This window comes from Dipodomys ordii, unplaced genomic scaffold, assembly GCF_000151885.1.
Source record: "Dipodomys ordii isolate 6190 unplaced genomic scaffold, Dord_2.0 Scaffold27, whole genome shotgun sequence".
NCBI lineage: Eukaryota > Metazoa > Chordata > Mammalia > Rodentia > Heteromyidae > Dipodomys > Dipodomys ordii.
Window position 1 is genome coordinate 10,405,824 of NW_012267243.1, and position 27,933 is coordinate 10,433,756.

General features: G+C 39.8%; 1 pseudogene; it reads right to left on the minus strand.

Moving 5' to 3' along the window:
- LOC105985121 overlaps positions 1 to 27,933 on the minus strand; it is a 59,226-nt pseudogene that overhangs the window by 11,664 nt on the left and 19,629 nt on the right.

Consider the following 27,933-nt stretch of genomic DNA (forward strand, 5'->3'; position numbering starts at 1 on the left):
AGCTCTTCAGCTCAAGGCTAGTGCTCTACCACTTGAGCCATAGCGCCACTTCCGGCTTTTTTCTTTTTGCTTATGTGGTGCTGAGGAATCGAACCCAGTGTTATGCCAAGGTCGCAGGACCCCCGCAAGAAGACCACCTAGAGTCAGATTCTACAGCTGTTTTATGTAAACGGGCTGCAGCTCGGGCCTCGTCCTACTCTCTGACACAGCGGAGCCCAGGAGGAGAGCCCTGAGCTCAGGATTTGCAGGCCTTATATAGGCACACGATCAACCAGGTGTTTTGATTACCACCATGTGTTGCTTTGCTAGACAGAAACAAGCAACACGTGGTCACTGCCTCAAACTTTCACCTTTCACCAGGGCCTCATGCATGCAAGGCAAGCACTCTACCACTGAGCCACCTTCCCAGCCCCATGAGAAATAACAATTTTTTTAAAATACTGTGTCCAGTTGGAACTTAAGAGTTGGCATGGGAGTGAAAAAAAAATGAGAAAAATGTATGTATTAGGTAAGTCCTTTGAATCACACACACATTGCTTGGGACCAGCTTAGAGAGTGAGCCTGAGCATCCTTCAGCTCAGAGATACCACCTGGCCATGGACATAGGGTCTTACAGACCTATAAAGACTCGGGCTTTGACCCTGTTTGGAACAGGGCATCATTGAAGGACTTTGATTAAAAGTTTCAGAGAATCAGGCAGAAGGCAATGTGTATGGAGATGATTGGAAACACAGGAGGTATGGGCTCATCAAAGATTGATCTGGTAGTGTTAGGAGAACTATCAGATTACAAAGTGAAAGTTAACATAAAGAAAGCAACAAAAGAACAGATCAACAGCAACTGAGAAAGAAGAGATAAACTGTGATTGCAATATAAAAAGCAATTCACAGAGGCTGAGAGCAGCGGGGCCATGGATAGTGTCAAATGCTTCACTGAGGGTGAACAGTTTTGGGTTGAGCAGTCCACTGAATTTCCACAGCCCAGGAACAGTATACTACAACTTGTATATGGAAGAAATAAAACAGGGTACGTCAGGAAAATGAGGGACCATGAAGGCTGATTTCAGGAAGAGACAATAGGGGAAACTGAGAGTTGATTTCAGAATGAATTAGACCATAGCAGCTGTTGACTGAGAAAGAACAATCCACTGGGCCGAGAGTAACTGAGATTAAGAGACAAGGCAGAAGGTGGGGAACGTGCCCTAGGCATAGAGACTTGATCACCAATCTTTCAAGAATCTCCAAGCCAGTTTCCAGAAATTCCCTTGAAAATACTTCTTTTTTTTTATTACATTTTTGTACTGTTTATTTTGTCCCCATAAAGTATTGGGATCAGAAGAGCATTAAGTCCACTCAAACTTCCCCAGAGTTAAGTCCTATAAAAAGCCATCTCAGCTGAGTTGTTCCCATTTGGCCAGCTTTCTTTTTGCTTGGGCATGTGAGGAAAACAAAAATCATTTTAGGACAAAAGCCTTGTAAGAAAGCACGTGCTGGTCTCTGTCTGCCTGGGCCTCTCTCTGAGCTTGGTTTGCATGGCCTGCTGCTTGTATGTGTCCGCCATGAGCCCTTGGAGGTGCTGTTTTGCTTATACATCTGGACCTTGCAGGGCAGAGCATCAGGGGCTTCTAAGTAGGAGGTAGGCAGGATCAACTGAGAAAGACTTGGGAATTCCACCCCCCACATACACATCCTTCTTTAATTTTTTCCTTAAAAGGCTCACACCCAGTTTCATTTTCACACACAAAGAGGGCCTTTGTATTTCACTAAGACCAAGTCACAAAAGTAAATGTTTTCCTTTAAAAAGAAAGTGGGTGTGGGATGATGGTTGCTTGGGTAGAATGTGAAGAAAGACTCCTTCCCTCCCTCCCCCCCACTACACCCCCCCACCCAGCATGGGGAACTACAAAGGAAAATAAAATTAGGTTGGGCTTCTAATTTGGCAACCGTGTTGTTGTTTTAATTATTGGTTTGTTATTTTGTGTTTTTCTAATCTGTAAGGAATTTGGGGGGAAAAATTCAAATTTAACTGTACTGGGTTAAAAGAATTATTGAGTTTGAAATAACACTGCCGAATAATAAAGAGAAACCAAAGTGAGCATTCCACTGCAAGTCTTTAATGTCTTAATGTCGCTGTATGTGAGTGCATTTTCCCCAGAACGGCATGTGTGTCGCCTAACCACACACAAGTCAGTGAGAACAAGTAGACTGGCTGACATAAACAAAACATAGACTTTGGTTTTCCTATGGACAGTACTCTTCTCTGAAGGATTAGGGATCCCTGCCTTTGCTGACTGTGCACTAGACAGATATTGGTGCTGCTTAAGTCAAGGTGTGCTTCATATACTCTTCGAGGCTCCAGATGCACCCCATTCCAATCCTCCCCAAGACGTCATGTGCCTCCCCCCAAGGAAGCCTGTTGTTGGAAGGAGATCTTAAGATGTATATGATGAAGAAGTCTTTAAGTGTTCCATATTGCTACCTGGAAAATGAATGCCAAGAAAAATATGGATGGCATGGCAGTGAGAGAAACTGGAAAAACTATAGTAAGACCAAACGCTGAAACTTCATGCAATTTCCCATGGCAGCCAATATGCTTTATTTTCTTAAGGATACAAGCTTCAAACGCCTGTTAATTCTCACAGGAGCAACTACCAGTTCTGAATGTTTTCCAGCCTGGTGAACATCCCCATTTGAAACATAGAACTATCCATTTGATAAATATCTCTTGAATTATTCTTTGCTCTATCTTTTACCTGAAACCAATGTTTTATATCATGGTCTTGCGTGCGCGTGCACACACACACACTCACACACACCTACTTATAACTCTAAAATAGGTTTTCATATCCTGTACAAAGCATTCTGGTCTTCCCTAGTCTGATGAAAACGCTTTGGTGTTCATCATGTCTCACTACATGATTTAATGGTGGATTTTAAAGAATAGAATGGTCAGACTCTACGGTGCTCGAGTCTGCATTGGGAAACCGCCTCAAAACAAACTATGAAGGACATTGAAACAGACCTCTGACAGAATTAAGAAACCTAGTCTGGGAGGGTGGTTCCAAAAGCCCTCTTTCAGAAGGGAAATAAGCTGAGACTCAAAGGATGAAATTCAGGCAGACACAGAAAGCAGCTCTGGCATTCCACAGAAGTGACCACATTCCAGGAGGCTGGAAGGAGACTTGTGAAGAGCTGGCAGGAAGCCAGCGTTTCACCCCCCCCCACACACACACACAACTGTCCCCGGGGTGGGAGGGGAGAGGGTGTTGGGAGATGAAGTGGAAGGAGGGGCAAAGGTGTGGCATGCAGGAATTGTAGACAATCATAAAGACAGGATTTCGTTTGTAGTGCAGTGGGTAGCCCTGAAAAGATTTTTGAATTAGGCCAAGTCAGGTTTTGCAGCTAAGTTACTACAAATGACTGTGCTTTGACCTCTGTTGCTGAAGATGCTAAGTTGCCCTTTTCAGAAAGATATTTGCCAAGCTGTAGATGTGATTGGCTCCACAAGGCCTTCGGGGCCAGCAGTACGGGATGAGCTTGTGCAGCCAAAGACAGAAGGAATAAAAGAAAAGAATTCCATCTGAGAATGGAATGGCAGGAGTGGCAAAAAAGATCATTGTCCCCACTCAAGGTCAGGTATATATTTGAAGAACTCCCAAGCTCAAGCAGAGGTTGCAAAAAAAAAATGCTCATGCAGAGTCTTTCCAATGTGGTATAGAATTTGCTCAGTACAAATTTCTATTTTCCTGACCTGTGTATGGCTGGACAGCTGTGCCTGAACATAGAGGTGAAAGATTACATTTGCCAGTTCTCTTGGTATTCTCATTTTATTGCTTTTGTGGGAATGCAGTTCAAGCTGGCCTGCTATTTTATTTAATATGTCTTCTTGTAAATTCCAGCTCTTGACCATGTAATTAATCCCTATATGGAAAAAAATTGGCATTTGTTGCTGCAGTACCTGCACTTCATTCGAATAGAAGAATTATATGCATTTTAGCCCTTTCTGTTGGTCCACAGTTGTTACTCAGAATGCCACACAATTAACTAACACCAGGACTCTGCTCCTATCTTTTGCAAAGTTATGCCAATCAAGGCTTGCCTTTATTCGTGGTTGCTAGTCTAGGCTCAGGTTTAAAAAAAAAAAGCATATCTTTTGCATTACTTCAGAAAAGGCTACTGTGCATTTTAATTATTATTGCAGGGTATGGTCATTAGATTCAAAATGGTAGACAGATCTTGTAATTGTAACTGATGAAAGAGAATGTCTGACCACAGAATTTCTAGGTTCTTTAATTCCCTGCCATACTTTAGTCACCTGTTGATGTCTCAAAACTTCTTTTCCTTTTTTACACCAAAATAAACTGGCTGATAATTTCAAGTACCATGCTGGGAGTGCACTTGCATTTTAATGAAAATCCAAGCCTTCTGATAATGAAAAGAAATCACCTACTTTTTGTTGAGAGGCAACTTTGACAAATTCCTAGAAGGCCTGCTGATCCCTGCATAGCATCTTGTACCGAGTTACTTTCCTATGTATGGCCAGCCTGGCACGTTATGTCTGGAATTAACCTAATGCCTATATTATTGGCCCTTATTTTTCAGCAAAATAATTCCTTTCTAAATTTAAAATTTGGGTCAGGCGCTAGTGGTTCACACCTGTAATTCTAGCTACTCAGGGGGCTAAGATCTGAGGATCGTGGTTCAAAGCCAGCTCAGACAGGTAAATCCTTAAGACATTTTTTAAAATGTCATTATAAAAATTATTATTTTTAAAAATGTTATATGATGTGCAGAGGGGCTACCATTCCGTAAGTCAGGGAATGAGCACCTTTCTTTTAGGACTACGTCACGCCTTCTTTCCTTCCCTCTCTCCCAGCTTTCTCCTCCTGTCCCTACCCACAAGTTGTGTAACTCATTTTCAACATAGTGAGTACCACTGCTGCATTTGTTCACCCTTTGTCCCTCCACTTCTGTGTCTCCTTTACCCTGCCCCCCAAAGACAGATAAATGAACAAGACAGAACACCCTCTTGTTTCCATTTCCTGGGATTCATTTTGATGAATATTATTTTATATGATCAGAGACACAGATGTACTGCCCCTTTGTGCTCCTCCCCTAAGAATATCCGTCTTTGGTCTCACTGTGTGTGAATGCCTGGAGTCCTGTTTAGTTTATCATGTTCTCATGTGTTTTTCACCTAGCTTCTCCATGTGAGAGAAAACAGGTGCTCTTTGTCTCTCTGAGCTTGGCTTTCCTCACGTAACATGATTTGTTCTAGGTCCATCCATTTCCCTGCAAATGACATAGTATTTTTCTTTCTAACGGCTGTGTAAAAACCTGTTGAATATAAGTACTATGTTTCTTGATTCACTTATCTATTGTAGGGCATGTGGGCTATTTCTATAACTTAGCTATTGTGAGTAGTGCAGCAATGAACATGGATACATAAGTGTCTTTATGCTATCTTGGGCTTGTGGTATTCTAGGTAGATGCCCAGGAGTGGTATGGCTGGATCACAGGGAAGACCTATGTTTAGTTTTGTGGGAACATTCATGAGACTCTTATCTCCAATAAACTACCTAAGAAACCAGAAGTAGAATTGTGGTTCAAGTAGTAGAGCACTAGCTTTGAGTACAAAAGCTCAGAAACAGTGACCAGGCCCTGTGTTCAAGTCCCAGTACTGCCCTCCCCCAGACAAAGAAAGTTAAAATTTAGATATGGAAATTATGAAAGATCAACAACTTTGCAATAATATCTGAAAAATCAAGTGTTTTTTTAAAAAAAAGACAAAACAATGGCTAATTATTTTAGTAATTATTACTTGCATTGACCGAATCTGCCTGCTCTTGCCAATACAAGTACTAATAAATCCCAGCCAAGTCTGGAATAAAATTATAAAAGCAAGTCACAAATTTGGTTAGATTTTCATTAAGACAAATCAAGTACTCTCATTGTTTTGCCTAAATGCACATGTATTTTAATGATTTTTTTTTTTAAAAAAGAGACTGCTCTGTAAATCTTAAAGTTATTCCTGAAATTAAGTGAATCTATGACATGGAAAGCAAATGAGTGAATGTAAGTCATGATATTCAGTGAAAAAAAAATTAAGAATCATCCATCTGAGCACAAAATATTCCAAAGAAAAATGTTGACAAAGATTTCTGAAGGGTATCCTCATTCGAATATGCCTATTAGTCAGTTATCTCTCTTTTCCTAAATCTCAGAGAATTCTCGGTCCCTATCCTGCAATCTCAATTCTAGGAGCTGTAGGAAGGGGGAGAGTCTGTTCTGCAGGATGACAGACTCCACAGCTCCCTTTTCAATATCTGTCTTGAAAATTGCCTAACTAGTAATTTATTTACTTTTAGGTAGATATGAGAAACAATTTCCCTTATTTTTAAAAAAAACTGTTGGTTGTTGTTTGCTACTGGGGTAGGATAGATAGATAGGCAAAGGAACAAAGCAGGCACACTGTACGGTGGCTAGAGCCAGTGACAGCTGACTCAGCTGCAGAGGTACGCCCATGAGGGTAGCAAGTGGCTGCTCAAAACAACCCTAAACCAGCTTGGGCCAACCGATTTGGTACCAGATGACCATTCACCGTCCTTTGCTTCATTGAAATGACATCTCCATACGGAGCCTTGCAGAATTGGCTGCTGCAACCACAGGTCCAAGAAGATCCTTCTAAGGAAAAAATAAATAAAAGAAATGCATCTTATTAAAAAAATTCTGACCCCCTTCTTGAAATTCCTGATCTTTCCCTCACAAAAGAATTGGTCAAGGGTGTCTCCCATAGAAATCTGCCTATAAAACTCCATCCAAACCACCATGCTGGATGCATGGCTCAAGGGGTAGATTGCCTGCCTAGAAAGCGTAAGGCCCTGAATTCAAACTCCATGACACACAAAAAAGAAAAAGAAATGTGGATCTATAAAAGCAATTAAATTATAAAAACACGTGTAGTAAAGTGCTTTCTGAATAGCAAGCAATTCACAGTGGAAGTTTTGGAACACCATTGAAAATGATGCTCACGGAAATGCCTCTGCCCATTTATCGAAGTGTTTGTGCTAGGTTGTCCCTGACCAGTTTTCATCAAGTGAGATGGAGCGGTCTGTCCTTTGATGTCACAGCTGCAGGCAAGCATGTCTTTCAGATGGGTCGGAGCAGGTCAGCTTCTCCCCCTGGTTCTTCAACCAACTTGCACCTTACATTTCTGGGGAAGGCTGTAGGAACTGTATTTGACTACGTCCAACATTTCCTCTATTTTCATCTACTTGCCTAAGACCAATCGCCACCAGTAAACCTATGCTTGACACGAAAGTCCATCTGATTACGCTGGGTCTGAGCACCACAATAACCCACAAATACATTATCTATCCACACTCTATTTTTTGCTGTGAAGGGAAAAAGAAATATGTTAAAATTTTTCATTTTATTAAAAGTAGTTCAGGAAAGCATCTTTCCTGCTTTCTTGTCAGAGATCTGCTCTGATGAAGCCACGAAGCCAAAAAACCATGGGGGAGAAGGCGAGGGAGTGGCATCAGTAAAAAAAAAAATCTGATTTTAGTATCGATGTTTTCTTGATTCTAAATCTACCTCCAGAAATCCCCGCTGAAACTCTGAAACTCAATTTATTTTATTGATACTGTTTATAGCTCAACATACTTCATCCCCACTTCAAATCTGTTCTACTGTCTGCCAGGAGCTTTTCCCCCACTAACCTTCAAAACTTTTCCTCTATGCATGATTTATAGAAGCATCATAAATAATCTTCCAGGTCGAGAACGATTTGATTAACTTAGTTCGACACACAAAACCAGAAAGTCTACAAGTAATAAAAGCAATGATGTGCAGGAAAGGGACTTTGGCAATTAATTTTTTAAAAGAAAGATGGCTTATTCAAGTGGTATAAATGCAGTTTGGTAAGGTAAACAAAGAATGCAGTCCTAGTGAACATTTTGTTACTTGGGAATTCTGAGGAAATACAGGAAAAGCATTAGAATTCTGGAATTTTGGAGGAATTCTGCAGTTGCACAGTTGAGAGATTAGGCTGGGGGAGGGGACAGAAAGGGCCCTAAGAAGTAAGAGTCCTCAGGGACTTGGGCCTTCCAACCTCACTCTGTTTTCATCTGGAATACATTATTCCAAGATCCTTCCCTACTAAATCCAGAATCCCCTTTCTGAGCTTTAAACTATATCTGCTTTATACCAAGAAAACTACTGTAAAGTTTTCAATTAATTTGAAAGAATTGTAGTTTTATGTTACTTGGAGAAATGGTGTTTTATTGAAGACAGACAAGTAGAAGGCCTAGAAAAATGCCTTAAGATCCTCATACGCAGCAATAATGTTCGAACAATGAGGGCAAAGTGAACGGATTGCACGGAGGGCCAAGTCCAGGGAAGACATTTTCAGTTCTACTAGTGTTATTTTATGGATTTTAGACAGTAAATCCGAATTTTAAAATGAACTCTCTAAAATACTATTTCCATGTTACTGCTGGTTACTTTAATTCAGTCTTTAAAAAGACCTTCTTAATCCAATTCCTCTCTTCCAACCCCACACCCTGCTCTGTGGTCCTCGGACATTCTGCTCTCCAGGTTCTCCCAGTTCTCCCAGAGAAAGCAGTGAGCACTTCGTTGTCTCCTCATTGTCCATTCGAATTCCTTCTAGTCCTTGACACACTGATGAGAATCACAACAAATATTAGCCCCCCGTCTTACCTGTTCAGCAGTCTCCTGATGATCTCAGATGAAGAGTGACTTCTTCCCAAGGGCCTTGTCTATGTGGTTCTGGCCTCATCTTCTGCCTTCACTGATCCTCCTACTCTAGAGTTCCACTCATCTGGCTTTGTCTCCTTCTTCCTTGCTCAGACCCTCATCAGTCAGAGAAATATATTCCACCTCCACCTCTTCTAGTCAAGTAAACTCTTGTTCATTTGTCAGATCTTGATTCGAAGGCCACTTCAGTCAGGGAAGCACTCCTCAACTCTTCAGACTAGAAGGTTTTCTAATAGTTCATGACTTCCTGTCTTTTTTTTAATACTCATCCCAGTCTGTCCTTCCATTTACACTGAATCAATGACTGTCATTGACACATGCACTTAAAAACCATTCTCTTTTTATTTGATAGTAATGATTTAACTATGGGCTACTATTGGGGTACCATTCAGACAATTCATGAAGGATTATTTTGGGCCACTTTCACTGGTTTCAAAGTACATTGCTTATTTAAGTGATTTAAAACTATGCTTGCTAGGGCTGCACAGATGGCTCAGTGGTAGAGTGCTTGCCTTTCATGCATGAGGCCCTGGGTTCAATTCCTCAGCACCACATAAGCAGAAAAAGCCACAAGTGGCACTGTGGCTCAAGTGGTAGAGCACTAGCCTTGAGCTGAAGAGCTGAGGGACAACAGCACCCAGGCCTAGAGTTCAGGCCCTACAACGGACAAAAAAAAAACCCAAAAAACAAAAAAAAAAACAAAGCCAAACTATACTTGCTGAACAATGTGGCTCATGCCTGATTGTGTTACTCAATAGGCAGAGACTGGGAGAAGCCAACCTTGGAAGAAGTTTTTGTGTCCCCCATCTCAACCAATCGAAAAGTGGGTGAAGTGCTGCCTATCTATCATCCTAGCTATATAGGAAGCAAAAATAGGAGGATTGCAGTCTAGGTTAGCCTTGGCATAACCACAAATCCCTTACTTGAAAAATAATGAGAGCAAAAAGGATTGGTGGTATGTCTCACATGCCTAACAAGCACAAGGTTGTGAGTTTAAATCCCAGTACTGTATCTGTGTGTGTGTGTGTGTGTGTGTGTGTGTCTGTCCTTCATGACAATTTTTTACTTCATATCATAAACATAAACTGGACTGAAAATTTACTTAGATCACATAGTCCAGTGATTAATTCCTTTCCCATTTAAGGTAAACTAAATGCGACATTGTCATGAGAACCTTGTGGGCCTTTCAGATAAGTGCTTTTCTCCTATAAAGATATAATTGATATTCCTTGTGAGGAGGTGGCGTTCCATATAATGATTCAAGAGCACATTTTTCTTCTATCTGAGTATCCACCTACAAACCCTGGAACTTCACGATCACTTATGTGTAACCAACCAGTAGTCGAAGAGAGCCTGGGAAAGGCATATCTGCCTCTTAAAAGAGACACTTTCTTCCTTCAGTTCCATTTGTGAGAACTTGAATAAGAAGGAAGGCTAAGAGTAAAGCTTATTTCTGTACCAGGTTGAAAAAGAAATACAGTTGGGCAACTGCAAGAAGTTTCTGCCAATCTAAGCCGGAGATGCCTAACTTTTTGCCTCACTTTTCTTCAATGTCTGTTAAGATCGTGCCATCAATCATATTTCCATTACTTTTAAAACCTGTGCTTGCGGCCACCTTCAGGTAGCTCTGGGGGAAATTATACTTGGCACTAGTACACCAACCTTTCAGTAAACCTCCATCAAGCTTTGTAGTTTCAGCATCCAAGTCAGCAAAGCGTGTAGCTCCTGTATAATGAAACTAAGGCGGAGATTGCCTCCAATCATCGAGCTATGGCGGGTTCCACCAGGACAATTCCCCATCCTGTCCCAATAACTCCTGTCAAAGCTGCTGCCTAGACACCAGAAGGGAATCAGGGGGATTTCCAGGGTCCAAGGCTGCCAGGAGCAAGGGTGAAAGGGAGTGCACAAAGTAACATCTCCAGCTCGAGAAAGCAGAATGAAATAGAGTTGTTGTTATTCCATGGCTATATCACACACACACACACACACACACACACACACACACACACGTCTCTATCTTTTGGTGGGGAGGGGCGCAGAAAATAGAACACTGTTTTATACACATTTCCAGAGTATAAACTGATTTTTCTACGGGGATTCTTGGAAACTTTTAAAATCCTATCCAAGATAAGTCTACTATGATTATTATAATACATTTCACTTCTCACTTTCCATCCAAGACAATGCACTATAAGTTAGATCTAAAAAGGAAAAAAAATGGAATTCGCTTCATAGAGAAAACCAACGAACGTAAAAATGTCTGATTCAAAACTAAAATATAAGAAGCATATTCTGCAGTGTATTAATTCTCCAATTGAAAATTGATCTTTATCAGGAAAAATAATTCTACTATCATAGCAATTTGTTGAATAAAAGCACAGCCACTCTTATTAAGGAGCATTGCACATAAGAAAAATGTTAATAATGCTTTTGGAAAATGAGGAAAAGTAATTTCCATGTGGGAAACCAGACACACTAAATACTTCCCATCCACTTGGACTTAGTTAGAAGCATGTGTTCACATAAGAAAAGTAACATGAACATCATAGAACTAAGCTCCTCAGCTCTTCCCAATTGGACCTCAGGAGAACTAGAGAGCCTCAAATTCCACCGATGGACTGGTCCCACAGCATTTCCTCCTCTGCCTTTCTTTGCCTCCTTCCTTTTTTACTTCCCTATGCTTAAAGTCCTCTTTCTTAGAGGCTACATCTTGACTATTTTTCTCCTTTCGATTCTTAAGCTTTCATGTTCTGTCCCGTAGAGTTTGTTTCCACCATTGTTTTCTTTCACTGGATGCTCTTGCGTTTGTCTAAATCCATTTTCTCAGGACTTCTTTTCCTCGGATGCTTAGGCTGCTCTTCCTCTGGTTTTCCTTTGCCTTCTGGGTGCCTTTTCCTGTTGTGATGTATCTGTTTATGACTGGACTGAGGGGCACTACTATTGTGTCCTAAGGAAAGGTGCTTGGGGACTCTGGATTCTACGTTGTATGGATCACAATTATATTCTTGAGGACTAAGATTCAGGGGTACTGGTGTTTCTGAGAAACAGTCCCTGGTAAATTGAAAGTAGTTCAGAGAATTTAGCCTCAGCCTGCTGTCCCGAGCTGGTAACCAGTGAGGTAGGGCTTTCCACTTTCTGTGAAGGATTGCATGATCTTGTACAGGACTGCATAGTTCCACACGGGAATCTGTGATCAAACATTCTGCGCCTGTTCCTGGACTCGACCTCTTCTCTGTTCCCACAAGGTTTTAAATAGTCCTCTTTTCCCTTCCTGAAACAAGTCTTTGGCTGTAAGCCTCTGGCTTTCTCTACTTTAATATAATCTCTGCTTTAATATAATTTCTTTTTCTACTTTAATATAATTCAAAGAAGTCTTTGAGTAAGTCTGACGACTTCTTTGAGTAAGTCTGGTGACTTCTTTGAATGCTTCCTTGGTTGACAAGAATGGTGGTGGAGACATCTAGTCATAATCCATTCATTAAGGGCTTCAGTTTCTCTATGTGAACTTTCTGTGAATAGTGAGCCTGTGCAGTAGCCAGGGAGCTAAAGCACCATGATACAGAGATATCGAAACATCTCTTTCTGTCCAATGCTCTATTTACCTCATAATGGAAAATCATTTACTATTTGAACTGCAGCATGATGCCAAAGGCGCCTTTTACACAAAGCTCGGTCTTTGTTCATGCAGAGTGATATGAGGCAGACACAAGTGTCTATCTGCCTATAGACACCCCTGGACCAGCACCGTGGTGTAGGGAGAGGTTATGGTAACGGTGGCTAAGAGGCAAGAATGCCACTACTCACACTGCTGCCTCAGAGCCCGGAGAGAAATCTATCTTAAAGTCTTCTTCAAGTTCTATCTGTTGCAAAGGATTTTGAACCTGAATGTTCTTTGAAGTGGACCCTGAGATGGGGCCCAAGCTGGCATGATTCCATTTTGAGTTGTGCCTTCATTTTAGGGATTTTAGACTCAACGGGCCTAGTTCCCGGAATGAAAAAAATGCATCTGGTCCCCCTCCCCTGAACAACCTAACCCACCCTTGATTGTTGAGTTAAAGACTGACCCATAAAACAGCCAGGTTGTAATCTAGCTCAAACTGGGGACACCAATTGCTTACGGTAAACCCTGCCTTTTGCACACCAAAAGGTAGACCTCGCCTTGCCCACTAAATTTGTGTGCCATTTTAAACCAATGTGATAGGCTGATTTAAACAGCCATTACAGATAAACTGTAACCTCATTGGCCACCTGTGTGTGGCCTAACATGACTCTGCAATCCTTTGTGTGTGTTGCGAACCCATTGGTCACCTGCGTGTGGTCAGGCTTGATCGCATGAATTTTGCCTTGAAAACCCTAGCTTGTGGGCCGTCCAGGGTCGCAGTATCAGCTCCTGAGCCTGTGCTGTGGCCTGGCCTGTCCGGTCCATGTAGGAACCTTCTCAATAAACTTGCTTCTTTGTTAACAACTTTGTTGCAGTGTGCTCTGTCACTCCGGACAACTAGGTGGGCTTGTCTGCCTGAGGAGGGGGGTGTCTTCCCACTACATTTAACTGCTTTTCTTTTTCTTTTTACCACTTAACAAAGCTGTTTATGAATATAATATATCTTGATCAGTGTCACTTCTTTCAACAGCCTCAATAATTTGACTTAAAAGAAATAAAAACAAGCCAGGTGGTGATAGCTCAGATCCATAATCCTAGCTACTTTGGAAGCTGGATTAGGAAGATCACAGTTCCAGGCCAGCCTGAGCAGTAAAGTTTGCAAGACCCCCTTCTCCACCACCAGCTGTATGTGATGGCTTGTGCTTTTCAAACTGGTTGTGTGAGAGTCTGAGGTGAGGAAGATGATGGTGCTGGGGCAGCATGGACAGAAAAACCTGTGAGATCCTCCTCAGTGGAGGAAACTGGGTGTATTAAAGTAGGTAAAGCACCCAGTCCAGTTGCATGCCCAGAAAGGCCTGGAGGTGTGGCTCAGCTACAGAGCACCTGCCTAGTAAGCAAAGTCCTGAGTTTAAATTCTAGCGCAAACCCCCCCAAATAAGAAAGAAACTATTTTAAACATTGCAATCCTTTTTCCTATAAATGAATAGAACAAAAACAAATACAATTTAAAAAACAAAACATTTGCAAAAGAATTATGAATTAGAAATTAGAAAGATTTAAATTTTAATGTATATAATCAAACTCTCCTTCATATTTATTCTATGGCTATAGTCTCCATTTAAATAACTTTTCCAAGTATCGCCTTAATCAAGAAGCAAGGAAATAAATACGTTACTTCCTTTTGACTCAATCATACCCAGTCTCCATGGTTTTATAGTGACTGTCTTCTCTCTGCTAGCCTACCTGCCACACAGCGCACAGGATATCACTCACAATATTATCAAAGTTTAATCTTTTCCCATAGAGACTATGATAATCACCACATGCCACTTCTTCTTCAAGCTTACTTCCTGTTCTACATGCTTTGGACACATCTTCATATCACATCAGACTTTCCCAATTCCATCAGAAGACTAATACGTAACCTAAGGGTTACAATAATATCTAAAAAATCATCTGACTTGTGAATATCATAATTAATCTTGATTATTGTCAATTTAATTGGATTGAGAGATGCCTAAGTGTGTGTGTGTGTGTGTGTGTGAGAGAGAGAGAGAGAGAGAGAGAGAGAGAGAGAGAGAGACAGAGAGAGAGACAGAGAGAGAGACAGAGAGAGACAGAGAGAGAGTTTCTAGAGGTACTTAAATCACTCGGGCTTTGATCTACCCAGTAGTTTCATCATTGATGAATTCACAATTTTAATAGAATTTGTGGGCCTCTGGAGGGCAAGTCTCAGTGAGAGGAAGCATGCCAATGAGGGCGGGCCTCTGGAGGGTGGGTCTCTGGAGGGCGCATTTTAACTCAGATGCCTACTTGTTGCTTCTCTCTGCTTCCTGGCTTCTGAGAGGTAAGCAGCCTTGTTCTTCCAAGTCCTCCTGCCATGCTGTGCGACCACACCTCAGACTCAGCCATGATGGACTCAGCCATCATGGGAAAACCACTGGATAAAATATGCCTTTCCTCCTTTAAACCTCCGATGCTTAACACAAGGACCCCAACCCTGACTAACACAATGGAACTTTGGCAAAGTTCTCCTCACTTTCTCTTGTAGTTGTTTCTTATGCTCCTTTCCCCACTCAGCTATTCAGTAGGTCAATAATATGAATTATGCTATCTATCTTCATCATTGATCACCAATGCTGGCCACACTGACAGGAGTCTCTACACAAAGGTGCCGAATGAATAATCATGGTGTGCAGTCAGAACACACAGAGAAATACGAAAACTTCCATAATACTTCACACATAAACCTCATTAAACTCTAGTCACTTTTAAGTTTCTGATTATTTTCTTTGGAAAATTCAAAACAAAAATCAACATTTGCTATAACTGCATTGAACATCACAAGCCTCAAGTAATGTACATGTTAGAATTGTTATAAAAATCTCAAGTTCACCCACACTGCACATAATTCATATTAAGGAATCCTATTTAATAGTACAACTAGTAATCACAAAAAATTATATGTGTTGTGTGGGTGTAATACAGTCATTAAGAAAGCTTCACCTCCTACATTTCTGGACTCTTTTTTTTCAGTGATACTATTTCCACATGTTACTGTTTTATGTATCATTGTATATTGTCAAACAATTTATCTAAGGAGATACAATTTAAACTTCGGGATAGACTCTTTTAGACAGAGACAATTAAATGCATGCAATAGTAGTCACAGTTCTAGGTAGGAATCTCAGGAATATTCACACTGCTTACTCAAAATTCTGGGCTGAAGAGCCCAAAGTCTGTTCAATGTAAAAGAACCTCATGACTATTGTTAAAATTCCAGGCAACCTAAAAATTACTTGAGCCAGAAATGACACAATTGTATATAGACCTCCAAACCAGTGGTTCTTCCCTAGAGTACTTTTAATCATTTTAGGAGAAAATGGTTTTAATTTAAAAAGTATAAAACTTGGAATCAAATGGAGTTTTTTGGGGGGAAAATATGGACAAAGTTACCTCATGAAGTGAACTCCTCACCTGCAAGTGAACAGTGTGAGCCAAGCTTCCAGAAAGCTTTTAAGTCCCTAAATTGAAAAACCTGGAATCATTGATACCAGAAATACAACAGTGCCTTAAGTAAATATAAGTTTTATATAATTATTATTTCTGGATTCAAGTCAGAAAAGTCTCTATTTTTAAGCAGTTATGAAGCTCAAGAACTAAAATGCTGAAAATACTGATAGCCTGACTACTCAGGATTTCTCAGTTTGAATATGTTATAATAAAATGTTCACTTAAGATCCCAACAAAAATACTAAAATAATTCTCTTTTGAAACTTAAACGTATAATTCTTAAGTCTATGTGGAAAAATACACAATATTATCGAAGGAAGCCCTAAAAGAATTACATCAATGCCTAGGCTGACACCTTCAGATATGAAGGTGTAATATACATGCAAAGGATTAAAGCAGTATTGAACTGAATATAATTAACTCAGTAGGCCAATGAAACAATAGAAATTCTAAAAACCAGCTCCAATACTCACGAGGAACAAGACTATGAGAAATCAGTATAATTAACTCAGTAGGCCAATGAAACAATAGAAATTCTAAAAACCAGCTCCAATACTCACGAGGAACAAGACTATGAGAAATCAGGATTTTTATATCAACAACCTGTAGAAGTCCATTTTAGTAGCTGGGATTGTCACTTGGAGAAAGAAAAAGTTGTGCTGATATCTTACTACATTCTGGGGAAAAAGTCCAAAAGTGAATACATACATGTTAGAAAAAAATATTCATACAAATGTCATGTGAAAACATTGGTGAAATGTGATTCCTTTTAACCAGGGAAAGCCTTTCTAAAACTCCAAAAGCTATTTGACAAAAGGCTGACAAATGAAAGTACATACAAATAAAGAGAAGTGGTAAAGTTTATCAAAGTACGTATGTATCTATGGAAAAAAATCACAATTAACTCCTTTGTCCAATTGATATACACTAATAAAGAGATATTTTTAAAACTTACATTGAGGAAAGAGGACACACAAAAAAGATTATTTTCCCTAATATACAAGGAGCTATAAATCAAGAAAAAGAACAACAACTATTAAACTGTCAGCACTATGAAGAACAGGGTTCATAGAATGAATGACCATCAACTGCATGAAAGATGCTCAATTCCAGTCATATTAAGAGAAGTACTGTGCAAACCACCACAATTGGTCCTTTTCCATGTGCAATCTGAAAGTTTATTTAGCCGGTAGGAAATAAGGTTGTAATACTTTTATGCAGGAAAATTTGTGTCTAGGAAAATTAGAGATGTCTTCGACGCACAAACTTCATTTCTGAGGATGTGTTCCACCTACCAGCAAAATAGTACAAAAATCAGGCTAGCACAAGAATCCTCCCTGTGGTGTTATTAATTAGAGTTTTAACTCAATAGCCAGTAACAATTAGCTGAGCAACTCTGTAATAGTATCTAGTTTTTCAGCATAGTTTTAATCCCTATGCACTGTTATAGAGAGATTGCCTACTGCTCTTCAGCTATTTATCGCACAGAAGCAGGAAGTGTGGAAGTCAAAGGGAGAATGTGTGTTTCCAAAATGAAAATAGTGTAAGGATAAATAAGGAACTTGAAAAATTTACTGTATTGTTATGATGACGGTGACATACAGAGGTGTTGCAGTTACCCAAGTAAAGCAATGTGCACGTTTCCTTTTGGACAGTGTCAACCCCTTTTCTCCCTCTCTCCCAATTTTTCCCTCTAGTCTCCACTCACAAGTTGCATAGTTCATTCCATTGCTACATTGGTTCACCCTTTGTCCCTCCATTAACATTTTTTTTAACCTAGGAGGTGGGGTTACAAAGAAAGGTTAAGAAAAGGAAGGGTGGTGATAGAATAGGATATATGGTAGAAAGAACCTAATCAAGAGAATGGACTAAGTTCCAGGAACTGGAAGTAAAACACTGTATTTAGATAATCCCCAACTTGAAACTACAGTTTAACTTCGATGTGCTCAACTTCATAATAGTGTGAAGTCAATATGTATTCTGTAGAAATCTTGAATTTTGATCTTTGCCTTGGCGCACGGTATGTGTATGGCATGTTATTTTCACAACGCTAAGCAGCAAGAACGAACTCCAGGTCTCAGGTGGTGACATGATTACAAAGGCAGACAGACAATACTTCACAGTATTCTAAGCAATGCTCTTCTGTAGCTTAAGCGTATTAGCTGCTATTTTTGACTTAATGGTATTTTCAACTTACAAAGGGTTTATCAGGACACAACCTCATCTAAGTTGAAGGACAATGACAATGTATTTCTTTATAATTTTAACTTTTGAATCACAAAACTACATTGCTACTCAAAACAGATATAAATCACAAAAAGTGTCCTAGAATTGATTGAAATGGTTTCCTGATTGCAATGAACTCTCATAGCACCTAAGTTTTGTTCTGAGTCTTTATACAAGACGAGGCTCTTGAGAGAAATAATAATTCCTGAGCAAGGATAAAGAAGGTGCCAGGACGGGCTGGGAAGGTGGCTCAGTGCTAGAGTGCTTGTCTTGCATGCCTTAGGCCCTGGGTTTGATTCCTCAGCACCACATAAGCAAAAAGAAAAAAGCCGGAAGTGGCGCTGTGGCTCAAGTGGTAAAGCATTGGCTTTCAGCTGAATTGCTGAGGGACAGCGCCCAGGCCCAGAGTTCAGGCCTCACGACTGGACCCCCCCCCAAAAAAAAGAAGGTGCCAGGTAAGCCTGAGCCCCACATTTTGTTCTAGAAACAAGCTTTCCAACATCAGATTGCAGATGAGATGGTGTGAAAGGTTTCACAGAGCTGAAACCGAATTAAATGATCTACAAATGGGTGGCTCAGTTGGCAAGATATTACATGTGGAAATCCTCATTTAAAAAGTCGACTTTCCAGTAAAGACCTACAAGTGAAAACTACCATCTGAATATGGCAGAGAAGAGCATTCTAGACTCTGATAGATCCTAAGAAAACACTAAAGACACTAAAATAGGATTATTCCAGGACCACTGAAAAGCACAAGGCAGTCAGTGCCTAGAGAGTCCTGAGATAAACATTCCCACATTTTCTATTACATTGGTTTCTTACTTGTACTTTTAATTACATTGGCAATTCATTTAAAAATAAACAGTAAGCTTTTTATCCTGTAGTTCTTATCTCTAGTATCTATACATCTGATTTGGAGATCCAGCTTTCATGATGCTCATCCTTAGAGTTTGCTTCCTTGTGACTGTGATTTTTTAATGGTGAGATCATGTACTCCGAACCATAATCCAAGAGAACTCCTTGGAACCTGGCTTTAAAATTTATTATCTCTCAAGAGGCTCCACATTTGCTTCTGGCAGGCACCTGGAAGCCTTGTCAATCTAGGATCACTTTAAATAATTCTAATAATGCTTGCCACTTGGACGCTTTAGGGCTTTTTCCTCCCACAGTCACACAGACAGTGAGACTTTTGGCTTTCAACGGATGGAGCAGAGACTTGAGATTAAGTTCTCAGGAGAGATGTCCATTGTATTCTATGCTCTACAGAACAGACAAACAACATTCTACAGTATCCTGAGCGCCTAAGCAATGCTAGTCTGCAGTTTAGGTATATTAGATGCTTTATGGACTTCATGATATTTATAATGTACCAAGAATTTATCAGGGCATAATTTGAACAGCATCTATGATGTACTTTTTTTTGTATTTTTAACTTTTGAATCACGAAAATATATTGCTACTTGAAGCAACTCTGACCTTTTCTTATAACTCAAGTTCTGGGCCTTACAACAAAATGTGTAACATAAGGGGGAAAATCTCCTTATTATTTCTTTACTTTCCAGCAACTGATAAAAAATAAAAGATGTTTTTAATATGTCATTAACTTTTTCATTTGTGTTATTCATAGAAGTCTCATGATTGTTCATCAATGTTGGCTGTTATTTGAATATCATCAGCATCACTAACACTCAGTAACCAGAATTCAATGAGTTCTGATTATGTACTAGGCATTTTGCTAGACACTGGGGAATAGAAAAATAAAGCTAGCTGAAATAAAGCAGGAACAGTGTTCTGACTTTGTGGTGTTCATACTAACAGCCTTCCAAAAATGTAATTAAATTGAATAGGATATGAGGTGCACACTTTTAATCTCCTATGCAGGAGGTGGTAGGATTATTGTCTGAGAATATCCCTAGGCAAAAGGACAGAGACTTTATCTGAAAAATAAAGTACAAAAAAAAGGCTGAGGCCTGGCTCAAGGGGTAGAGTGTCTGCCTAGCAAGCGTGAGGTCCTGAGTCCAAACTTCAGTGGCTCAGTAATCTTAGCTAAGCAAGAGGCTAGGGATACCAGTTCAAAGCTAACCCTGGAAGAAAAGTTTATGAAACTCTATCTCCAATTAACCACCAAGAAGCCAGAAATGGAGCTGTGGCTTAAGTGGTAGAGTACCAGACTTGAGAAAAAAGCTAAGGGTCTGTGTCCAGGCCCTTGAGTTCAAGCCCTAAGTACTAGCACACAGAGAAGCAATTAAACCGAAGTGTCATCAGTGTGGTGAGCATCTTAAGACATTTGCAATCTGACTGACCTTAAGTGGCAAGACTGTATCATTGGCCCAAAGGCCCACATACTCAATAAGGATCTACATGCAAGCCTTCAAGAAGCTACTTAGACTCAGATGCAGATGGAAAATCCAACAAGTATGAATGAGACTAAGAAATCCTGACTCATAACTTCGGATAAAGAACAGTAACTCAGCATCTAAGATGAGGTAAGAGCCTGTGAGGGAGACAGTATAATTGAGTTCTTGTTTTTTAGCTATTGAGATAGTTCAGTCTGAAAAATGAAAAATAGAAGAAAGGGTTGTGCTATGAAAGTCAGAAGCTACAAGTCAGAAAACACTGATTACTGGATTCTGTATCACCTGTGACTACAAAGGAAGAAGCAAAACCACAGCATCATGATAGAAGCTAGGGTTGTCCTGGGCCTGCTCTGACCAAATGCTGTAGCTACTCAATGTCCTATTCCTCAAAAATCCTCCCTCTGTCTTGCTCTGTCCCTGTCTGTCTGTCTGTCTGTCTTACTGTCTGTCTCTTTCTCTTTCTTTCTTTGCTGGACCCCAGGATTTCCCATCAAGACTTTAACATAGTTGATATGATTCTTCCAAATGACCTTCAAACCTCCATCCAGGATGTCTCCATATTTTAACCTCACTTGCCAAATTATTAATATATAGTACCAATGCTTTCACAAGCATTAAATATGTGTTTTAAGTATAATAAACTTATTATGAAAAAAGACTATCTAAAGATGTTTAGCCTTTATTGGTCCTGATTTGAAATTAATTTTGCAGCTTTTTGGATATTTTCAGGTTTAGAAGCAAATAAAATGTGCAAAATATTTAAGAAACTGGAGAAATGATTTTGTAGGACTGAATGTAGGTATGACTGTAGATAACATATTTTGTGATCCTATAGGTAGTGGACTTGACTATTTATTTATTGTATATATACCAAACAATCCCTGAATTCCAAAAGCATTTTTAGTACAACGAATATTTTCTGGTAACATGTTAACAATGAGATCAAAAAGAAGCAAAGTAAGTCTGCAAATGTATGTTAGATCTCCTTTGCCTAGGCAAGTTTACAGAACATTCTAGCTACAATGAGATGACTATTTTGTAATCCTTTACATTGAAGGAGAAATAGTAAAGGACAACAAGGCCTAGGATAAAGACAACACAGACTAACTCTTGCTATGCACAATTTTTAAGAATTTTTTTAAAAGAATTTTTTTTATTTAAAACTTCTCAACTTAAAACAGCCTTTGTAAGTAGCATGTCAAAGATTGCATTGAAATTTCATAACAAAAATCATCAGACATGCACATTTGTGTGCATGTACATGTGCTTATGTGTGAGCACAGCTTTTCAAGTACCCACTGACTAGAACTGAGGGAGTAAGAGGGGAGAGATAGTTTGTTTGTCCAGTCTATAAGAGAAGGGAAAACCTCATATCTTGGTGAATGCTGTTGCATTGGCACTAAAGCATGAACTTTAATAACAGGTACCAGCTTGGAGATCCTAAACTGAATAAAAACATTACTGCCAACTTAAAAAAATAAGTCAAAAGTTTCAAGCTCATGTTCAATCACACATGATCCAAATGCAAAGTATTTTGAGGTCATGGGGACTGAATGCCAACTGGGTTTGTACTTAGGTACAAGGAGATAGAGGGGGGAAAAACATCTCAGGGCAAAAGAAAACAAGGACATGCTTATAGACTTCACAGATGTGGGCTTCTTTCTTTGCCAAGAACAGGCCTTTCAACGATAGATGAAGCTGGAAAGGCCTGGTGTCGTGGCAGTCCGTTGGAATCAACTTGTCATCTCAGCCAAAGGGGAAATAAATCAAACAAATCTTGATCTTAGCATTCATCTGAGTTACATCCAGCATGACACTATTGTTCTTGTTTGCCAAGACATTGCTAAGAAATTACAGTGAGATTAAGAGCAAACATTCAATAATAATTTCCTTAACAAAATAAATAAAATATAGATACTCTCTGATCTATGGTGTGAACTGAAATGGTGAATTCCACTGAAAGCCAAGACAAAAACCTCACCAGCTTCTATCACTGAACCCTTTTTCATTGTCACCTGGAAGGAAAAGATGAGTCTGTGTTTTGATTTTTCTCGTTCTGGTCATCTCTACTAATGCAGATCTATGTGATCCTCGTCAAGAAAATCTTTATTAGTTAAAAACCAAGCCATTTTGAAGGTTGTGTTTTATGCTTGAAAATAAAAATGGTTGGTTTGAAATTGACTGATTACTATCTAATATTTCTGAGTTTAGAGTCATCAAAAAGAAACAAAACACTCCAGGTGTTGGGAGCTCATGCCTGTAATTCTAGCTACTCAGGAGGCTGGGGGCCAGAGAATCACAGCTGGAGGCCCCTCCTGACAGAAAAGACTATGAGCTCTACCTTCAAAATATCTAGCCAAAACTCAGGCTGGAAGCATGGCTCAAGTAGTAAAGTGTCAGGAGGAAAGCCCAGTGAGCTTAAAGTTCAGATACCAGTATCACAAAAAGAAAAGAAGAAAGGAAGGAAGGAAGGAAGCAACGAAGGAAGGAAGGAAGAAAAGGAGGGAGCGAGGGAGAGAGAAATAGAGTGAGAGGAAAGGAAAGGAAAGGAAAGGAAAGGAAAGGAAAGGAAAGGAAAGGAAAGGAAAGGAAAGGAAAGGAAAGGAAAGGCAAGGCAAGACATTGTGGTGGTGGCCTCTAATTCCAGCATTTGGGGGGCCGAGGCAGGAGAATCTCAAGTTGGGATCCAGCCCAGGTTGAATAGTCCGAATAGTGAGTATCAGGCCAGCTTGGAGGACATAGAAAGACTTTGTCAAGGAGAGATCTTGTTTCTCAAAAAACTTAGAAAAGGAGCCAAAGTCTATCATTTTCAACTCTGAGAAAATGAAGGGAAATGTCCTTTTATGACCCAAAGTCACCAAATCTCTCTTATACAAGGGAAACGATACTTATTTCAGGACTATGCTTAATTACTTCCAATAACACCCCCAACCAACACACACATGCACACAAGAAAACAGAAAATCAAAAACTTTTTGTTGATCAACTCTTCAGCCCTTCTCTACAATTATGCCAAGGGCAAAGCTGATTCTCCTCTCCTCCTTTGTCCTCCTGTTCTTGGTCCCTGGAAGTTATGGATGTCCAGGCCTGCTGTGTGGGAGCACGAAGCTTCTTCTGTGACGTGTGATGTGAACGGCTCTTAACACTGCAGAGGAGTAGCAGGCCAATTGTGTGTGTGTGGCGGGGCGCTGAAACTCCATGAGTGAACAAGCATTCTTAAAAAGAATCGCAGTGCTGCTGTGCACAGCAAAACCCCTGGCCAGCTCCTTGGTCTCAGCTGTTTCTAGACCAGATTTTACCAAGATGGCAAATATACTCCATTCAGCTAGAGAGCACTCCATCCTTCCTCCAGACAGCCCTGGCAGAGGTATCTAGATAGTGTCTGCCGTTCCTTTGGATGGGGCAGACAGCATCCTTATGCCTGACTTTAGCTACTCAGCCTCCAGCACCTCCCAGAGACCAAAAGGAGACATGGCTTTACTTCACACAGCAAGAAGGCTCAGAAAGAATATTCCAGCAGCTTAGGACATTACCTTCAGAAGCCAGGCAAGGGTCCTTCAGGTCTTTCTGAAGGCAGGGCCTACTCTGCTAATGCTTTCCTGTGCAGAAGTCCTGGAAAGTATCTCTGTATAGCCATATCTATATATAGATATAGATCTATATAGCTCTCTCTATATATTCATATATATATATATATATATCAACTCAATGTGTGCTTTTCAAAAAGGCCAGAAATTCCTTGATTTTTAATTTTTAGAAAGTAGTTATACAAAGGAATTGCCATTTAATAAAGGGGTTTATAAATACAATGTCTTGGATTTCTTGATTTTTATACTTTAGAAATTTCAGTAGGAATTAACATCCCTGCTTTCTAAAAGAAAAGTTAAGCCTCCCATGGAAGCTCATAGATAGATAGATAGAGAGAGAGATAGATAGATAGATAGATAGATAGATAGATAGATAGAATGTTATGTAAAAATTGAACATAGTGATTTCCACATTTACTGGATATGTATCTGAATGGTTTTTAGTGTCACCAAATCATTGGAAGGGGAAGAAGAGAGTAGTATTCTCCCTCCTACTATTCTCCTCCCTTTCTTCATTTGCCTTTGGCCGCAGATGCCGCGGATGTGGTGTTTTAGAGAATGACTGTGCTTTGATGCAGGTGCAATTCTTGAAGATCCCCCTCATCTTTACAACTCCCATGAGATTTGTGTCAATAGCCATTCATTCATCTATTACACAAGCATTTCTCTTTAATAAGAACAAGCCAGGCCCTGTTTGAGTTTTAAGGAGAAATTGAAAAGAAACAAAACAAGCAAAGAAAAAGAAATTAGCAGGGTGCTCATATAGAGATCAGGGGCAAGGGCTATTATTTATTTAAGCATGGAGGTCATGACAAAGGCAAAACGTTTAGACAGATACCTAGAGGAAGGAGAGATCTTGTTTGTAACAATGAGATGTACAAGGCACTATGTTGAAAAACGAACTTTACAATTTAGGCGGGGGTAGGAAGGGGGGAGTATAGTTGTGGAGGTGGGAGGGAAGGGATGGTAGGGGAAAAGCAAAGGAGGAGGTAACAATGCTTGATACGAAATGTACTCATTACCTTGCCCATGTAACTGTAACCCCTCTGAAGAGTATTTTCACAATAAAAAACTTATTAAAAAATAAAAACAACAGAAGAACACCTACAGAAAAATATCAAGTATGTAGTAATAAACAGATACTATTCTATAATAAGAATAAATAGAAGCTAATTTTTAGCAAGTACCAAGCACTCTCTTATGAGCATTGCATGTTTTATCTAATTGAGTAATTTACAAGCAGAATTCTAATCAAATTTTCGGTAAATTTATTCAAGTTAGTGAATTATCCAAGATAACGAAGTGCTACGGATAGGATTAAACCCAGATTGGTCTACTTACATACATTGCTCAGTTTCTGTTGGAACTCTGGGTCCTTGGCCTTCAGTGAGGAAGTATATATATTACCACCTCCCAGAAGGTCCTCTCGTGATTCTGCATTTACTGAATCCTTTTTTTTCTTTTCTTTCCTTCTTTCATACCTTCCTTCCTTCCTTTCTTTCTTTTTGGTGCTGGTGCTGGAGCTTGAACTCAAGGTTTCTCTGTCAAAATTAACTTTTTCACCCATGGCTGTTACTCTAGCACTTAAGCCATGTTTCTACTTCTGTCTATTTGCTGGTTAATTGGAGATAAGAGTCCCATGAGCTTTTCTGCCCAGGCTGTCTTTGAACATTGATCCTCAGATCTCAACCTTCTAAGTAGCCAAGATTTACAGGTGTGAGTCATCAGCACCAGGCTACATTTACATAAATAATAATAATAATAATAATAATTTGCTGTAGTTCTTGGACCTACTATTTTATATCCTCATTTAATCTTCAAAACCCCACATATGATAAGCCAGGCCCAAAGAAACATAGGTCTTATGGTTTCCCTTATTTGCAATTACTAGTATATGTCTGAGATAAGCAGAAACGTCAGATAAGTTGATGTTAGGTGAAATGAAACCCAAGATAAGGACTCAAATGTTTTTTCTTTCTTGCTATTGTTTCTAACATACTTATAAGATATTTCTTTGTTGCTTTGTATGTCCCTCCCCCACGGTATAACCCCTGTTTTCCCTGTATTTGATGTGGGTGTACTTTGTGGAGGAGAAGGGAAAAAACAAATTGCTTAAATAGGGATACAGGTGGACCCATTGCAACAATGAGATGTACAAGACGTTATGTCGAAAAACGAACTTTACAACTTTGAGGGGCGGAAGGGAAGATGGGAAGGGAAACAAAGGAGAAGGCAACAATGCTTGATAAGAAATGTACTCATTACCTTGCCCATGTAATTGTAATCCCTCTGTATGGTATTTTCACAATTAAAAAATTGAAAAAGAAAAAAAACCCCACATATGGCGATCCTGAAATTTAAGTTGTGATTCCCATTTTCAGTGCATAGAAGGGCCCCTGGAAGGGCCTGTTAAGATAAAAATGATCCTAACCTGAATTAATTGTCTGTGACCACGTTTTGAGAACCACTGGGTTCAATGATTTGCCTAAATTTATTCACCTCACAGAGAGCTTGGGATTTGTACTCATGTACACCGAGGTGACATTCTGAACTATAACCTGTCGCTAATATATACTTTTAAGATTGAGTACAGTGGTTTTCACATATTCATGCTTAATATACTTCGTGTCTTTATTTTCTTTGTCATCTCTCTAATGACAGCACAGATTTAATAAGCATCTTGTGCACCCTAAACATGTCGCCCAGTGTTCTGCCTAACCATGTTGATTAGCATCTTGAATGTTGGTGTGTTGACAGTTAATTCACCTTCTGCTTATGTTGACTACAAGGATCCCTACCTCCTCTAGGATATGTTTGGAATTGAAGTTTATTATATGTGTGTGTGTGTGTGTGTGTGTGTGTGTGTGTGTGTGTGTGAGACAGTGACAAAGAGAGATGTCTGATAGGATCCTCAGTGACATCTCGTTGACAGCGGATTTGAAACGCTGGCTGGTCCCAAGCCAGCTGGTTATCTCAGTAGCATCGGTTCTGCAGATGTTCCGAGTCACGGGTCTCCGATGCAGATACTTAGGTTCTTGCTGTCTGACTTGATGTGGTGATTCTTTTCACACCAAAGTCAAACTCCTGAAAAATTAGCTTTGGATTGATGAAGATAATCCCCATTTGGACAGGACTTTTCACTTCTGACAGAGTAACAGCTTTGTTTCATCTGTGTCTTGAAAGTCTTTGGGTCAGGTGTCCATCCTGTTGGCACAGAGCGGTGGTCACCAGGGAAGGGTCCAGAATGTACCTGGTCATGATGGAGTCCTGGCATGGCTTCAACAAGACATTCCCTGTTTCTGACAGTTCAAACACAGAAATCACCTTAACAAGTCTCCTTATGTTATTTCTAGTTATCTAAGGTATCTGACACAAAGACGTTTACAATATAGTCTGCAGTCAGTGGAGTTTTCTTTCCTTACATCTTTTTGTTCATTAATTCTTTGATGTCATTTCTCCTGTAGTTTTACATGTAATAGTATATTCTCAATGGAGCATTGCAATAGAGCTATAAAACATGAGGAATAACAGTGGAGAACTATTAATCCCTTATCCGAGAATGTGAGAGTAGCATCTTAATCCTGTATTTCAGAGGGTGAGAATGGAGAGGAGAGGGAAGCTCTGGGTTAGGTAAAACAATGCTGACAAGCTCATAAATTCAGCTGTCTGCTTGGGTTTGCGATCTTGGCAGAACCCAATGTAATAATTGAAACCTTTTATTCTGTTCAAACATAACCTATATTTTCAAAAAACGTGGACAGAGATTTTGTGTTACCTTTGATAATTTATACATTCTTTCTATATTTCTCTCCCCCCCTGCTGTGAATGGAATACAATTCTTATAGTCAGGAACACATAAAATTTAAATCTAG